Below are 16,264 nucleotides of genomic sequence, written 5' to 3' on the forward strand. Positions count from 1 at the left end.
AGAAGGAGGAGAAGGAGAAGGAGGAGAAGAGGAAGGAGAAGGAGGAGAAGGAGAAGGAGGAAGGAGGAGGAAGGAGGAGGAAAGGAGGACAAAGGAGAGGAGAAGGAGAAGAGAAGGAGGAGAAGGAGAAGAGGAGGAAAAGGAGGAGAGGAGAGGAGGAGGAGGAAGGAGAAGGAGGAGGAAGGAAGGAGAAGGAGGAGAAGGAGGAGGAGAAGGAGGAGGAGGAGGAGAGAAGGAGGAAGGAGAGAGAGAAGGAGGAAAGGAGGAAGAAGGAGAAGGAGGAGGAGGAGGAGGAGGAGGAGGAGAAGAAGGAGAGAAGGAGAAGGAAAGGAGAAGAGGGAGGAGGAGGGAGGAGGAAGGAGAGGAAGGAGGAGAGAGGAAAGGAGGGAGAGAGAGAGGAGGAGGAAAGGAGGACAAGGGAGAAGGAGGAGAGGAGGAGGAGGAGGAGGAGAGGAGAAAGGAGAAGAAGGAGGAGGAGAAGGAGGAGGGAGAAGGAGGAGGAGAGGAGGAGGAGAGGAAGGAGGAGGAGGAGAAGAGAGGAGGAGGAAGGAGGAGGAGGAGGAGAGAAGGAGGAGGAAGAAAGGAGGAGGAAGGAGAAGAGGAGGAGGAAGGGAGAAGGAGAAGGAGGAGGAGGAGAAGGAGGAGGAGGAGAAGGAGGAGGAGGAGGAAGGAGAAGGAGGAGGAGGGAGGAGGAGAGAGAGGAGGAGAAGGAGAAGGAAGGAGAAGGAGGGAAGGAGAAGGAGGAGAAGGAGGAGGACAAGGAGGAGAGGAAGGAGGAGAAGGAGGAGGAAGGAGGGAGGAGGACAAGGAGGAGAGGAGGGGAAGGAGAAAGGAGAAGGAGGGAGGAAGGAGAAGGAGAAGGAGGAGGAGAAGGAGAGGAGAAGGAGGAGAAGGAGGAGGAGGAGGAGGAGAAGGAGGAAGGAGGAAGGAGGAGAGGAGGAGGAGGAGAAGGAGAAGGAGAAGGAAAGGAGAAGGAGAAGGAGGAGGAGAAGGAGGAAGGAAAGGAGGAAGGAGAAGGAGGAGGAGGAGGAGGAGGAGAAGGAGGAGGAAGGAGAAGGAGGAGGAGGAGGAGGGAGAAGGAGGAAAGGAGGAGGAAGAGGAGGAGAGGGAGGAGGAAAGAGGGGAGAGAAGAGAAGAGAAGGAGAAGGAGAAGGAGAAGGAGGAAGGAGGAGAAGGAGGAGAAGGAGGAGAAGGAGGAGGAGAAGGAGGAAGGAGAAGGAGGAGGAGGAAGGAGGAGGAGAAGGAGAAGGAGAAGAGGAAGGAGAAGGAGGAGGAGAGGGAGGAGGAAGGAGGAGGAGAAGGAGGAGGAGAGAAGGAGGAGAAGGAGAAGGGAGGAGAAGGAGGAGGAGAAGGAGGAGGAAGGAGGAGGAGGAAGAAGGAGAAGGAGAAAGAGAGGAGAGGAGGAGAAGGAGGAGAAGAGAGGAGGAGGAAAGGAGGAGAAGGAGGAGGAGAAGGAGGGAGGAGAAGAAGGAGGGAAGGAGAAGGGAGGAGAAGGGAGGAAAGGAGAAGGAGAAGGAGAAGGAGAGAAGGAGGAAGGAGGAAGGAGAGGAAGAGAAGGAGGAGGAGGAAGGAAGAAGGAGGAGAGGAAAGGAGGAGGAGGAGAAGGAGAAGGAGGAGGAGGAGAAGGAGGAGAAGGAGGAGGAGGAGGAGGAGAAGGAGGAGGAGGAGAAGAAGGAGAAGGAAGGAGAGGAGGAAGGAGGAGGAGGAGTAGAAGGAGGAGGAGGAGGAGGAGGAGGAGGAGGAGAAGAGAGGAGGAGAAGGAGGAGAAGGAAAGAGGAGGAAGAGAGGAGGAGGAGGAGGAAGGAGGAGAGAAGAAGGAGGAGAAGGAGGAGGAGAAGGAGAGGAAGGAGATGGAGGAGAGGAGAGGAGGAGGAGAGAGGAGGAAGGAGGAGGAGAAGGAAAAGAAGGAGGAGGAAGGAAAAGAAGGAGGAGAAAGAAAATGTTTCGCTTCTCATCCAAAAAGCTTAATCCTTTGTTAGCTCTACTGACCTGTGGAGTCCTTTGTGCTCTCTGAACTTAGTTGTTTTCATGCAGACATTTCACTACCCATCTCAGTGACATCTTCAATGCTTCAGAGCAAATCCCACCCTTCTTCACACTGAAGATGTGACCTAGGCAGGTAACGAAACATCTGCACGAAAACAACCAAGCCCAGAGAGCACAAAAGAGTACACAATTCAACCCTGAGCTACAGGGACTCTCTTCCCTTAGTACCCTGACCTGCCCACCTGCCCAAATTCCATGCGGTCCAGTCTGGACTCAAATACTCTATAAAAAGTATTTGTAAAGTATGTTTACTGCCTTAGAACATAGAGGTCTTGAATGGGGCCATCCGGAATGGGCCAACCCTAACAAATCATCATCCGGATCGACCACTAATAATAGTTCATTTATTTGGCACGGATTGGAGAATAAGGCACGGAAACTTTGCAACACCTTTCCCAGGCAGTTAAGTTGAGCCACTTGCTCCCAGATAGGAGGATCAGACATGTTTAATACCGGGATGGGGGGGTCACCAGGAAATCCACAGAATAAGAGGGGAAAAAAGCATGCCCTGGCAAACCATGTTACATAATTGCTACGGAAAGTTTGCAACCAGTAGGAACGGAGCTCAGAAATGGAAAGTTGGGGATTTCTGCTACTAGATCTATTACTGTTACTAAGAGGAAGTTTACTCATCTATGTGAGACCCAGTCAAGTCTTATTCCAAACCACAAATTAATACAGATATTAATTCCTTCTCCGTCTCCCTGACATGTCATTTCCCTGGATTTCGATGACCCTTTTTGAGTTGGTAGCCGATCCACCCTCAGGTGGAACCTCTCATTAATTCTGCTTGATTTTACAATTAATTTTGCAATTTTTCTCCCCCTGCCTTGTTCTACCTCTAAAATATCATATCTTTTACATTTTATTTAGCACACATCCCTTTTCCTCCTTACTGGTGTCTCCCTAACTCTTGCTCAATTTCTCTTTCTGTGGTCCTCTGTCAGGGATGATGGGATTTGGAGTCATACTACTCTTCCTCTGTCTCTGCCCTGCTAAGCAGTTGCCTGTCATTTTCCTCTGCTATCCTCCTACCTCAGTTCTTCCCAAACCCGAGTAAATTATCCCAAATGAGGTAAAATTAGTTTTTCTTTGAGTAACAACATTCAAATCCTTTGCCCAATCACAACAGGGACTTTTTGATAAGTGATTTGGGGTGATGAAGAAAAGGGTTTAGGAAGTACCGTTCTATCTTATAAAGGAGAATATTTGTAGCTCACAGTTGACCTGAGAGGTCCTTGGTGTTCTAGTGACTAGCATTGATGGTGTTACCAAGTTTGGGTAATGAAACAACTGCAAGAAAACAACCAAACTCAGGTAGCACCTAGGATCCCTCACTGTTCTATGTATTACACTCTGGTCTATCTAACTCTGGAATACTCCACCTGACTCTGTGGTTTCTTCCCCAAACCCCAAAAACTTTAACCTTAGACTGTCTACTATTGACCTCACCCCTTTCCTAAGAGGTCTGTAGGGGACGTGCATAAGCGCACCAACATGCCTACCGTCCCTGTCCTATTGTTTCTTTTTATTTTTCTTATATGTATTCATTTCATGCATTCATAACTATGTTTATACTTGTACCTGTTATCTTGTAAGCGATTGACAAATCAAATAAATAAATAAACTCGATGCTTCTCAGATTTGGCAACTTCAAGATATGTGGACTTCTACTCCCAGAGTTCCCCAGACAACCAGGATGTGTGACTGGCTGGAGAACACTGGGAGCTGAAGCATATCTTAAAGTTGACAAGTTTGATAAACACCGATTCACTTATCCATCTTCATCTGTTTTCCCTCTTCTCTCTTTCCAGCTTCTAATATTCTTTTATCAGTGGTTTGGTTTTTTTTTAAAAAAAAAAACACTCATCGGCACATAGGAAATTGGGATAGACTGTATTATATTCACATTGATCTTCCTTCTGCTCCACTTTCTCCCCTCTCTTTCCTGTTTATGACTGCTCACTCCATCCAAGAATATTTACTGCTTTAGCTATATTTGTCAGAGAGCCAGGCTAGCCATAACACGGTGGGAATCAGATAGCATTGTTCAGGATAATAATATTAATACGTTTTGTTCAAAGGCAGCAGCTACCTCACATTTCACCAGCTACCTCATATTTCCTTACCAAAGTGAGCTGCAGCCATGAAATCTCATGCCTTTGAATTAAATGTGTTGATCTGAAAAGATGCTACCATACTTCAGATTTTGAGTTCATGTTTATATAGTACAATTACTATACAAACAAGTAGAATTAATGACTACAAAATATTCTCCACTTTGTATCTGCTCTTTTTTTTCTGTCCAGCTGTCCCCACAAATTTGATTGTTCTACTTAATCTGAATCAAAAGAACATTTAAAAAATGCCTTTGAGATTAGATCTACCTTCATACTACAAGTTAGATGCTCCGGGAAGTTTCTAACACCAGAAAAGTGCCTGGAAAGTCAAGATAACAGAACAACAGAATAACAGAGTTGGAAGGGATCTTTGAGGTCTTGTAGTCCAACCCTCTGTCAGGCAGGAGACCCTATACCATTTCAGACAAATGGCTGTGCAATCTCTTCTTAAAAACCTTCACTGATGAAGCATCCACAACTTCTGTAGGTGAGCCGTTCCTTTGATTAATTCCCATCCATTACTTCTTGTCGTTCCTTCAGGTGCTTTGTAGAACAGATTGATCCCCTCTTCTTTGTGGCAGACATTCAAATATTGGAACATGCCTATCATACCACCCATTTCCCAAACTGGACCAGTTCAGTTCCCACCTAGCTAGGACTGCAGACACCTTCAGAATATCCACATGTCTAACTAATTTCAAAGATCATCTACAACAGATTAACATAGCTTGTAACTGGCAGTTCCTTATGCTAGAATGGAATAGCATAGCATAGCATAGCATAGCATAGAATAGAATAGAATAGAATAGAATAGAATAGAATAGAATGGAATGGAATGGAATGGAATGGAAGGGAAGGGAAGGGAAGGGAAGGGAAGGGAAGGGAAGAGAAGAGAAGAGAAGAGAAGAGAAGAGAAGAGAAGAGAAGAGAAGAGAAGAGCTGGAAGGGACCTTGGAGGTCTTCTAGTCCAACCCCCTGCCTAGACAGGAAACCCTACACCACTTCAGACAAATTGTTATCCAACATCTTTTTTAAAACTTCCAGGGTTGGAGCATTCACAACTTCTGGAGGCAAGTTGTTCCACTGATTAATTGTTCTAACTCTCAGGAAATTTCTCCTTAATTCTAGGTTGCTTCTCTCCTTGATGAGTTTCCACCCATTGCTTCTTCATCTGCTCTCAGGTGCTTTGGAGAATAGCTTGACTCCCTCTTCTTTGGGGCAGCCCCTACCGGTATCCCAGATCAAATTTGATCCGGTATCCCAAACTAAATTCTTTTTCAGGGAAGGGAACCTTAAAACTTCCTTCCCTGCACTCACGTTCACTGTCTCCTCACCTCCTGTCTTTCAAACATTTTCTCTATCCATCATCCTAATTTCCTCTCTCTCTCTCTCTCTCTCTCTCTCTCTCTCTCTCTCTCTCTCTCTCTCCACAGAAATATCACTTTGATTTTTGATTAGACAAAAGCAAGGAAGAGAGCTAACATCTGTGCCTCAAACATCTGGATCTCCCTCTCCAGATCTTCATCTTACCCCATCCATGCTTTTTACAGTATCTTTTCATTTTTCCCCGCATGTCCCGTTGTGCCCAAGAAGTCACCCCAAAAACATCTCCATAATGATCCCTTTGCAAGTCCCCTCCTCCTTTATGGGTGAAATGGGATCTCCTCTATCACCCTCCCTACCCTCTGAAGGATCCACTCCTTGCAGGTTTCCCATCTTACTTGCAAAAGTTAGATGCTCAGGCTGGAACAGAGAACAGCCGCATTCATTCAACCCGTTGCTGCCTCTCGGAGTGCTTCACTCCTTCTTTCTCTCTCTCGGCGGAGTCTCTGCCCTGGAGAGAGGAGGAGACAACCTTCTGGCCATCGGATTTCCTGGCTCAGAGCAGCCCTGGCGTGAGAGCAAACATATGTGCCTAACAAATGTGTGTGTGTGTGTGTGTCCATCTGTGTGCAACACACACAGACAAACCCACACCCAAAACTCATTCACTCCCTCCTTGGTTTGGAATCAGCCAGCGTCTGACACAATTGCCATGAGATCATAAATGGGAATGGCTGATAACCATCTTGGCATGTGAGGAAGAAGGATGCTTGGGAAGGCCTCTTCTTCCAACACTTCCAGCCTTTTTTCTCTTCTCCTCTACCCCTCCCCCTTCACCTGTGTACCCAGGCCTATATATCTACCAAAACTTTGGATCAGAATAACAGAGTTGAAAAGGGACCTTGTAGGTCATCTAGTCCAACCCCCTGTCTAAGCAGGAGACCCTGCAACATGTCTGACAAATGGCAATCCCATCTCTTCTTCAAAGACTCCGGTGATGAAGCTCCTACAACTTCCGAGGGCAAGCTGTTCCATTGGTTGATTGTTCTCACTGTCAGAAAATGTCTCCTTATTTCCAGGTTGAATCTCTCCTTGTTCGGTTTCCATCCATTATTCCTTGTCTGGCCTACAGGCGCTTTAGAAAACAGCTTGACCCCTTCCTCCCTGTGGCAGCCCCTCGAATATTGGAAGACCGCTATCATGTCTCCCCTCTTTACTAGACTAGCCAAGCCCAGTTCCTGCAACCGTTCTTTGTATGTTTTAGCCTCCAGTCCCCTAATCATCCTGGTTGCTCTTCTCCCTTCCTCTCTGTGTGGCAGCCCCTCAAATATTGGAAGGCTGCTATCCTGTCTCCCCTGGTCCTTCTCTTCCCTAGACTAGCCAAGCCCAGTTCCTGTAACTGTTCTTCATATGTTTTAGTCTCCAGTCCCCTAATCATCCTGGTTGCTCTTCCCTGCACTCTTTTTCTAGAACCTCAACATCTTTTCTATAGTGTATAGAGGCAAGTGTTCTCTTCTAGTCCAACCCCAAGCAGGAGCCCCTTGCAACATTTCAGACAAATGGCTATCCAATTCTTAAAAATGGCTATCTTCTTCTTAAAAACCTCCGGTGTTGGAGCACCCACAACTTCTGAAGAAAAGCTGTTCCACTGATTGTTTTCACTGTCAGGAAATTTCTCCTCAGTTCTAGTTTGGAAGACTGCTAGAACATGTCACCCCTACTACTCAGGGTTAATTACAGGTAGTCCTTGATTTACAAAAGGTCACTTAGCAACTATTGGAAGTTACAAAGGAAGCCAGAAGAGGACTTACAACGCAGATCTGAAGTTCCTACAGACATGCTTCCCACAATCACATGACTACCCACTGGGCACTCACAGCAACACAACCGTACTTATTACCTTTTCTAGAACCCTGTGGTCACATGACTGAATTTTACATCAGTTTTGTTGAAAACTGGCCCACTTCTCGTTTTCGGCAAACCTACCTAGTGAATGATGAGTTTACTTAATGATTGTGGCATTCACTTAATAACCACTTAATAACCGCTCCAAAAAAAGATCATAAAATTGGGTCAGTCACATGGCTGACCTGTTTTATGACCGATATGATTTACGACTGATTTGGATCTGTAATAGGTGGGCTTCATTATTGCCATAAATCAAGAACTACCTGCATTCAGTACATCTCCTCAACTTAAATCTTCAGTGACTATACGCCCTTTATTTATAATAACAACAGTCCTTTATTTCACAAAACTGCCCTTTAGATAGATTTGATTTAATTATTTATTTTCTTGATTTTTGCTCTTGCATTTTCCTATGTATACCGAAGTTATAAATCTAAACAATAAAAACAATAATGCTTATAAACCTCTTTCAGATTTGTTGGAATTCATTGTTTCAATGTATTTTTATGCAACAACTACAGTCATAGTTAGCCAGTAGATGGCAGTGTTTACAAGTTTGGATCTAAGGTATATACTCTACCCTCTTTTGTTCTAGATAGAGCCTCTTGATTTCTCTTACAGTTAAAAACAGTTGAGCAGTGAAGCACATGGTGACTGTGCTCTTTGCTAGCTCTGTGATGCTATATATAAACAGAATTTCTAACAAGATTTGCCCCTTTTTCAGGTTTCTTCATTTTTTTCAAGAAAATAGGGTCACTATATACATATCCGTAAAGAAGGGGAAAATATTTAATTCCTCTTTTACCCCACTGGTCCTTTTGATCACAAGGATCAGGGTTTCCAACCATTTTAGGGCCAGAAGTATGAAAACTGTAGTACTAATAAAGGAGACTATTTGTAACTCGGATTGACAGGAGGGCTTCTTGGTGCTCTCTGAGTTGGGTTGTTTTCCTGCAGACGTTTCATGACACAAACTGGGAAACATCATCAGTGTTAGCATGTCCTAGATGCCACTAGCACTGATGATGTTACCTAGTTTGGGTAATGAAATGTCTGCAAAAAAACAAAAAACAACAACAACTCAGAGAGCACCAAGGTCCCTCAGGAAAACTACTGTGTAATATAATAATTCTTCAATAAAGCTTAACTGAGTTTAAAGCAAAGGAAAGGCCCAGTGAGAAAAAAAACCAAAATGCTGATTAGACTGAATTTGCAGTGCTCCTCAGCTTGCTGGGGTCCTTCCTTCTGCTATCCCATAAGTTGCCTACCCTCAAACTCTAGACATAAGTTGCCTTTGACTTCCTCTCTTGATCTTCAGGAGGACTGGTATGAACTTGATTAGAACAAAGGATTTTCTTCCCACAACAAAGAACTTGGTTAATGGGATTTACTGCCACAGAAGGTGATGAAAGCCCTTGTGCCTGGGAAGGTTTTAAAAAGGGATTAGGTAGTTCAGTTTCCATTCAAATCAACAGAAGAAGATCATGAAATGAGTTCTCTAAAAAGAACAGGTGGCTCAGGAGTGTAAGTGAAAGGAAGACGTATTGTAAAGAGGAACACACACATTGGTCTGGCATCCACCACAAGATAATTTCTGGGATTGCATTAAAAAAAATAAAACAAATCCCGACTCGATTCTAAAGTCCCTAAGAAGGAAGTTGAAAAAAAATAAAACCCTCTTCATTGGAGAAGAAAATGTGCAGGTACCTGTAGTTGAAACACCTTTTGGCATTGCACAAACATGTTATCTTGTCCTTCAAAATCTCCTGAGCCATTACTGCAGCTGCCCCCCCAAAAAAAGCCAATGGAATTTTAGGCTACATTAACAGAGAGACAGAATCAAGATCACGTGAAGCGTTAATACCACTTTATAATACCTTGGTGAGGGACACAGTGGCTCAGAGGCTAAGACGCTGAGCTTGTCGATCAGAAAGGTCGGCAGTTCAGCGGTTCGAATCCCTAGCGCCGCGTAATGGAATGAGCTCCCATTACTGGTCCCAGTTTCTGCCAACCTAGCAGTTCAGAAGCATTTTAAAATGCAAGTAGAAAAATAGGGGCCACTTTGGTGGGAAGGTAACAGCTTTCCTTTGGCTTTTAGTCATGCCGGCCACATGACCACGGAGACATCCTCGGACAGCGCTGCCTCTTCGGCTTTGTAACAGAGATGAGCACCGCCCCCTAGAGCTGGAAACAAGTAGCACATATGTGCGAAGGGAACCTTTACCTTTTTATAATACCTTGGTAAGACCAAACTTGGAATACTCCAGCCAGTTTTGGTCGCCATGATGTAAAAAAGATGTTGAGGCTCTAGAAAGAGTACAGAGAAGAGCAACAAAACGATTGGAGGGTTGGAGGGTTGGAGACTAAAACATATAAAGAATGGATGCTGTAAAGAAGGAACTAGGAGTGACATGATAGCAATATTCCAGTATTCGAAGGGCTGCTATAAAGAAGAAGGGGTCAACTTATTCTCAAAAGCACCAGAAGGCAGGACAAGAACAACGGATGGAAAGTAATCAAGGGGAGGAAACCAATATAAAAATAAGGAGAAATTTCCAGGCAGTTAGAACAGTGGAACAGCTTTACCTTCAGAAATCGTGGGAGCTCCATCACTGGAGGTATATATGGAGCTATGACTGGACAGCCGTTTGTCTGAAATGGTATAGGGTTTCACAGATTTAACAGATAACAGATTTAACAGATTTAACAAATTTAACAGATAATCAGAGTTGGAAGGGACCTTGTAGGTCATTTAGTCCAACCCCCCGCCCAAGCAGGAGACCCTACACCAGTGGTCCCCAACCTTTTTTGTACCAGGGACCGGTTTCAAGCAGAAAATTTTTGCAAGGACCGGGGTGGGGGAGCGGGGGGGAGAAGGGAGAAGAGAAGGAGGCTTCGCTCTCTCGCTGCTCCACCATCCAAGGAAGAAACTGCTTCAAAGAAGCGGGGGGGCTTTTCCTGTCGCCGCAGCTATTCCGAGCGCCCGTTTCACCCCCACTCCCACCCCACGCCAGCGCTTCCAATCCACAGTGTCCCGTTCTGCCTGCCTGCCTGCCTGCCTTAGTTTCTGGTTGTTTGGGAGCAGCTTCGGCTGAGAATAATAACTATTCGCCTCTTTTACTCAGCCGAAGCTGTTCCGATTCAACCATTAACGAAGGCAGGCAGGCAGGCAGAGCAGCGAGTGGACGGGTGGGGTGGGGGAGAAGCGGGCGCTCGGAGCGCTGCGGCGGAAAAGCCCCCGGCTTCTTTGAAGCAGTTTCTTCCTGTGCTGGTGGAGGAGCGAGAGAGCGACTGAAGAGCTGACCCAGAGAGAAGGACAGGCTTGGTTGCTTCCTCCCTCCTCTTCTTTCATTTGTGTCCTTGATTCCCGATCCCAGCAGCATTCACCGAAGGTGAAAAAGCCGCCATTTTTTTAAAAAAATTCTTTGCGGCCCGGTAGAGAGTGCTCCGCGACCCGGTGCAGTCCGCGGCCCGGTGGTTGAGGACCCCTGCCCTACACCATTTCTGACAAATGGCAGTCCAATCTCTCCTTGAAAGTCTCAAGTGATGAAGCTCCCACAACTTCGAGGGCAAAGCTGTTCCATTGGTTGATTGTTCTCACTGTCAGAACGTTTCTCCTTATTTCCAGGTTGAATCTCTCCTTGTTCAGTTTCCATCCATTATTCCTTGTCTGGCCTTCAGGCGCTTTAGAAAATAGCTTGACCCCTTCCTCCCTGTGGCAGCCCCTCAAATATTGGAAGACCGCTATCGTATCTCCCCTCTTCACTAGACTAGCCATGCCCAGTTCCTGTAACCGTTCTTCATATGCCTTAGTCTCCAGTCCCCTATTCATCCTGGTTGCTCTTCTCTGTACTTTTTCTAGAGTCTCAACATCTTTTTTATAATGTGGTGAGCCAAACTGGATGCAGTACTCTAGGAGTGGTCTTACTAAGGCTTTATAGAGTGGTATTAGTACTTCCCTTGATCTTGATTGTATCCCTCTGTTAATACAATTTAGGATTGCATTAGCGGCGGCGGCTGCACACTGCTGGCTCATATTTAGCTGATTGTCCACTAAGACTCCAAGACTCTCACAGTTCCTGCTATTGAGCCTGGTTTCACCCCGTCTATATGTGTACTTTTGGTTTTTCTTGCCTAAGTGTAGGACTTTACTTTTCTCTACATTGAATTTCATTTTGTTAGATATGGCCCAGTGTTCTAGTCTGTCAAGATCCATCTGGATCTTGAGCCTATCTTCTTGGGTGTTAGCTATTCCTGCCAGCTTAGTATCATCTGCAAATTTGGTAAGTTCCCCTTCTATTCCCTCATCTAAGTCGTTAATGAAGATATTGAAGAGTACTGGGCCTAAGAGGGAACCTTGTGGCACCCCACTGCGTACTTCCCTCCATGTAGACTTAGACCCATTAAGGACTACTCGTTGAGTATGGTTTGCCAGCCAGTTGAGAGTCCATCTAGTGGTGGTGCTATCTATTCCACTTTTGTTCTAGCTTACTAAGAAGTAGGTTGTGGTCTACTTTGTCGAATGCCTTGCTGAAATCTAAATATATTATGTCCACAGTATTTTGCTGGTCTACTAATTTAGTCACTGTGTTGAAGAATGAAATAAGATTGGGTCTCCTGCTTGAGCAGGGGGGTGGACTAGAAGACCTCCAAAGTCCCTTCCATCTATGTTATCCTGAACTCTAACTGCACGGGGACTTTAACCTCCACCATCCCCATAAAAAAATTAACTACAGGCAATCCTCAATTTACAACTTTAATGGAACCTACAGTTATCACATGATTGACCTGATTTTAGGATCTTTTTTGGCTGTTGTCACTAAGAGAATGTGGCAATTCTAAAGCAAACCCGGTGGTCATTCAGCGAATACCAAAACTTTTCAGGAAGCCCACGATTCACTATGGAGCATTTTTGCCCAAAACTGAAAAGTCAATGCCAGTTTGGGGCAAAAAAAATCTCATACGTTTTGGTCACGTGATGGCAAGATGTTGCAAACAGCCAGAAATGTGGGCAAGATGTTGAACCCCGAAAATTTAGTTGCATGACAGAGGGAGGTCATTGGAACTTTGGAACTGGCTCCTAAGTAACTTTTTGGAGTTTCCTCATACCTCAAACGTTTGCTAAGCAACCAGTTGTAAGTGGAGGAGTATCTGTAACCAGTGGTGGGATTCAAATTTTTTTACTACCGGTTCTGTGGCATGGCTTGGTGGGCATGGCATGGCTTGGGCGTGACTTGGTGGGCATGGCAGGGGAGGGTTACTGCAAAATCCCATTCCCTCCCCACCCCACTAACCTGCTTTCCAGCTCCGTTCTCCTGTGCAGGGCAACAAAAGAAGGCCGATCAGCTGGGACTCAATGGGAGGCAGAGAATAGATGGGGGCAGGGCCAGTCAGAGGTGGTATTTGCCAGTTCTCCGAACTACTCAAAATTTTCGCTACCGGTTGTCCAGAGCTGGTCAGAACCTGCTGAATCCCACCTCTGTCTGTAACCCACTTTCAGAATGATAGTGCTACAATCTGTGGAATTCCTTTTCCAGAGAAGTTTTGATGAAAGACATTTTAACTTTCTTGAGTGTTGTAATCCAAATCATTGCTGCGATTTAGATCTAGAAAACGACAAAGCTGTGTTGAAATCAAGTGATTTGTTTGACCTCGGATGGATTAAATTTGTGGCGCTCTTAAGTTTCACTAAATGCTCCTTTTTTTCATTGTGGTTTTAATCGTGCCTCTTGTGTCGTTTTAATTATATAATTGTGCTGTATTGTAAGCTGTGTACTATTTGTGGGATAGAAATACCACAAATTAAATGATTTGATACTTTTTTTTTTTTTGGCTGCTTTGGCTAATTCAAATAACCAATCCTTGCTCTGTCTCATTCTCTTACTCACAACTACACACACCCATGCAAACACACGCAAACATGCCCAGATATTACATTCTTTGAAATGGAGGCTAACATGTCTTCTCCAGCATCTAAAGGCTTTTGCATCCAATTATAACCAAAGTACTTCCAATTTGTCCAAGCATTTGGTCCTTTTATAGATAATATCTTGGCTACTAATAATTCTTCTTTAAAAAAAAAAAAACAGAGAAGAGATGAAAATTTCATGGCCAACTTTGGCACTAATTCAGCAAACCTCAGATTAAGTCAACACCAGACTAAAACAACAGATTAATTGAAAGAGGCAATACGTAGCTATTGCATCATTGCCTCCTTAATAAATTTGCTTTGTCAAAATTGTAAAAAAACTATAAGTAGGAAGGAAATGCCAGAGCTTACAAATCATCTAACTAAGCTTATTTTCATCCAACTAAGCCTGGTCCAACATAGCTTTTAAATCCAGCCTGGCTCAGATCCCGCAGAGATTATAATTGACAGCAATTTAAAAGCACTATTCCATGAATTTAAAAAAAAAGAATAACAACGGAATTAAAAAGAAAAGGAACAGCAGTGCCATTGGAATTCCCAAAAGTGAGAACTAATGCTAGATCTTAGATGCCCACATCCTTTGACGGGGAGGCCAACAAGGTATGTATGATTGTATGTTATGTCCCTGGGCTGCTGGGAGTTTGCAGGGGTTTGGAGACCCTCTAGCGGAGGTGGTATTCAGCAGGTTCTGACCAGTTCTGGAGAACCGGTGGCGGACATTTTGAGTAGTTTGGAGAATCGGTAAATATCACCTCTGACTGGCCCCGCCCCCATCTATTCTCTGCCTCCTGAGTCCCAGCTGATTGGCTGGGTCTTCTTTTGTTGCCCTGCACAGGAGAACAGAGCTGGAAAGCAGGTTAGTGAGGTGGAAGGAAATGGGATTCTGCAGTAACCTTCCCCCTGAAGTGGGGTGGGAATGGAGATTTTACAGAATCCTTCCCCTGCCACGCCCACCCTACCCTGTCCCTCCCAGGAATCCCTACGCAGCCCATTTTGGATGCAGGTAAGTGCAGGGTGCACGCGGTTTGGGGAGGGCTAAAAATGGGCCTCCCAGAAGTTTGGGAAGGCCAGAAACGGGCCTATTTCCAGCTTCCAGAGAAGCTCCGGAGCCCAGGGAGGCCATTTTGACCCTCCAGAGTCCAGGGAGGGCAAAAAAACTCCCCCCTACCATGGTGCAGGAGGCCGACTAGGCCACGCCCACCATGGGTTCACCCACCCAGCAACCAGAAAGAGAACCCATTGCTAAAAAAAAAAAAAATTTTTTTTTTGAAAATGTTATTGATTTTTGAAAACAAACATAAACAAACAAAACATAAAACATAAAAACATAAAACATCTTTTTTGAAAGCAGCATAGTCGTGGGTTACATCTCTTCGTACAGATACAAATTCAAGTTCATGCTCATTTTTATATTCCATTCCATATCTTATTACTATTCTACATTTTCAATATAGCTTCTCCCCTCTTTTAACTTTCTTAATTTTGTTTTATTTATTTCATCTCAATTCAAATCATTGTACTTATAACCTTTGTCTGTCCTGTTTCAACTGTCTACTATCTTTTCTCATTAAACAAAATTTCTCCTGTAATCACTGATTGGAGTATGACGCCTTTATATCTTTCCCCTAAAATTATAACACTTAATATAATACATAACTTCCGTTCGGATTCTGCTTGGTACTTTCTAAAACTACACACTGTATTTTAAAAAAGGAAAAAATTATAAATGTATAATATAATTAGAACAACAATCCATTCCAATTCAATTCTATCATTAATATTAATATTCATTTAAATCTTAACATTTTACACATTACTTTTCAGATAAATATCATACTTCTATGGGAACACTTATAAACTTTCCATAGTTAATTCCCCCCACTTCACTTATATTTTATAAAACATTGAGTAATTAAAATATTCCCATTCCTTCCTGATTCAATTCTCTCATTTATTTTATTTCATTTATTTTGTTGACAAAAGTTTCACTAAATTACACTGACTATTTTATCCCTCTTTTTAATCATATGTTGTTTCCAATTTTCTAACATTATTTCTATTACAAATATAACAATACCATCTTATGTACTTTCACAGAATCCCGTTTTCAGTTAGATTTTCACCCATTATCTCTGAATAAGTCCTGTTTCTTTATATCTTGCTCCAAACCTTTGTAACTTCTCTTCCTTTCCTTCTTCCCTTTCTTCTTCTCTCTCCCCTTTTTACCCCGTCTCTCCACCTCCATTTCCCTCTTCTGTATTCCCCTTTTCTGTTGTTTTCCAACATTATATCCACTTTTCAAATTATTTTTCCCTTCTTTGGCTGTTTTTTTAAGTCTTAAATTCTCCATTCTCTTTCCCCCCCTTTCCCCTTTCTTCCCCAGATAGAGTTACTTGTTCATTAAAGATGGCTTCTTCTTTATCCCAATCTTCTTGTTGCGCGGTCTTTTCTTGTTGTTTCTCGTAGTTACGAATCACCATTTCTAAGAATTGGAAAACAGAGCCAAAGGAGCCCTTCCCTTCTTGTGTCTCTTCTTTATATTTTTTAAATTCCATTTTCAGTTCATCCAGAGATAGTGCCACTGTAGAATTTTTTAAACAACCACCCAATTGTTTTTAGTCATTCAAATATAGTATCCAAAAATCCCAAAGTCACCAAGCAATCCAAATACACACAAGCTGTTTCCTTTTACACTTTCTTCTTTTTTCACTTTCTCTTCCTGGGGTTACTATTTAGTTACAAAGTTCCAGTTAAAATGTGTCTTTTAGAAGTCTTATTGAGATTTTACTTTAAATTCTTTTGAAGTCCAGGCAGTCTCCTCCTTCCAGATCCTGCCCTTATTCTTTTCCTCTCCCTTCCTACTTATAGACAAAAAAGATTTTTTAGTGTCCAGAAATCTTTATTGTCCCTTTGGCATTTAATTGTATTTTCAGCTTAA

At 43.6% G+C, this 16,264-nt stretch overlaps 1 protein-coding gene across 9 annotated transcripts in view; it reads right to left on the bottom strand.

Moving 5' to 3' along the window:
• Positions 1-6,048, bottom strand: part of TNXB (tenascin XB) — a 138,155-nt gene extending 132,107 nt beyond the window's left edge. For 8 of the 9 annotated variants that reach the window (XM_087952867.1, XM_087952866.1, XM_087952865.1 and 5 more), the window contains exon 1: positions 5,888-6,048. The gene's annotated coding sequence lies outside the window, so the exon portion shown is untranslated. The remainder of the gene's footprint in view (positions 1-5,887) is intronic. The other variant, XM_087952863.1, reaches the window with a different exon arrangement.
• Between the last annotated feature and the right edge of the window lie 10,216 nt (positions 6,049-16,264).

This window comes from Notechis scutatus, chromosome 2 (genome assembly GCF_049901735.1).
Source record: "Notechis scutatus isolate UNSWTSFEM ecotype Mainland chromosome 2, rNotScu1.2, whole genome shotgun sequence".
In the NCBI taxonomy this organism is placed as follows: Eukaryota; Metazoa; Chordata; class Lepidosauria; order Squamata; family Elapidae; genus Notechis; species Notechis scutatus.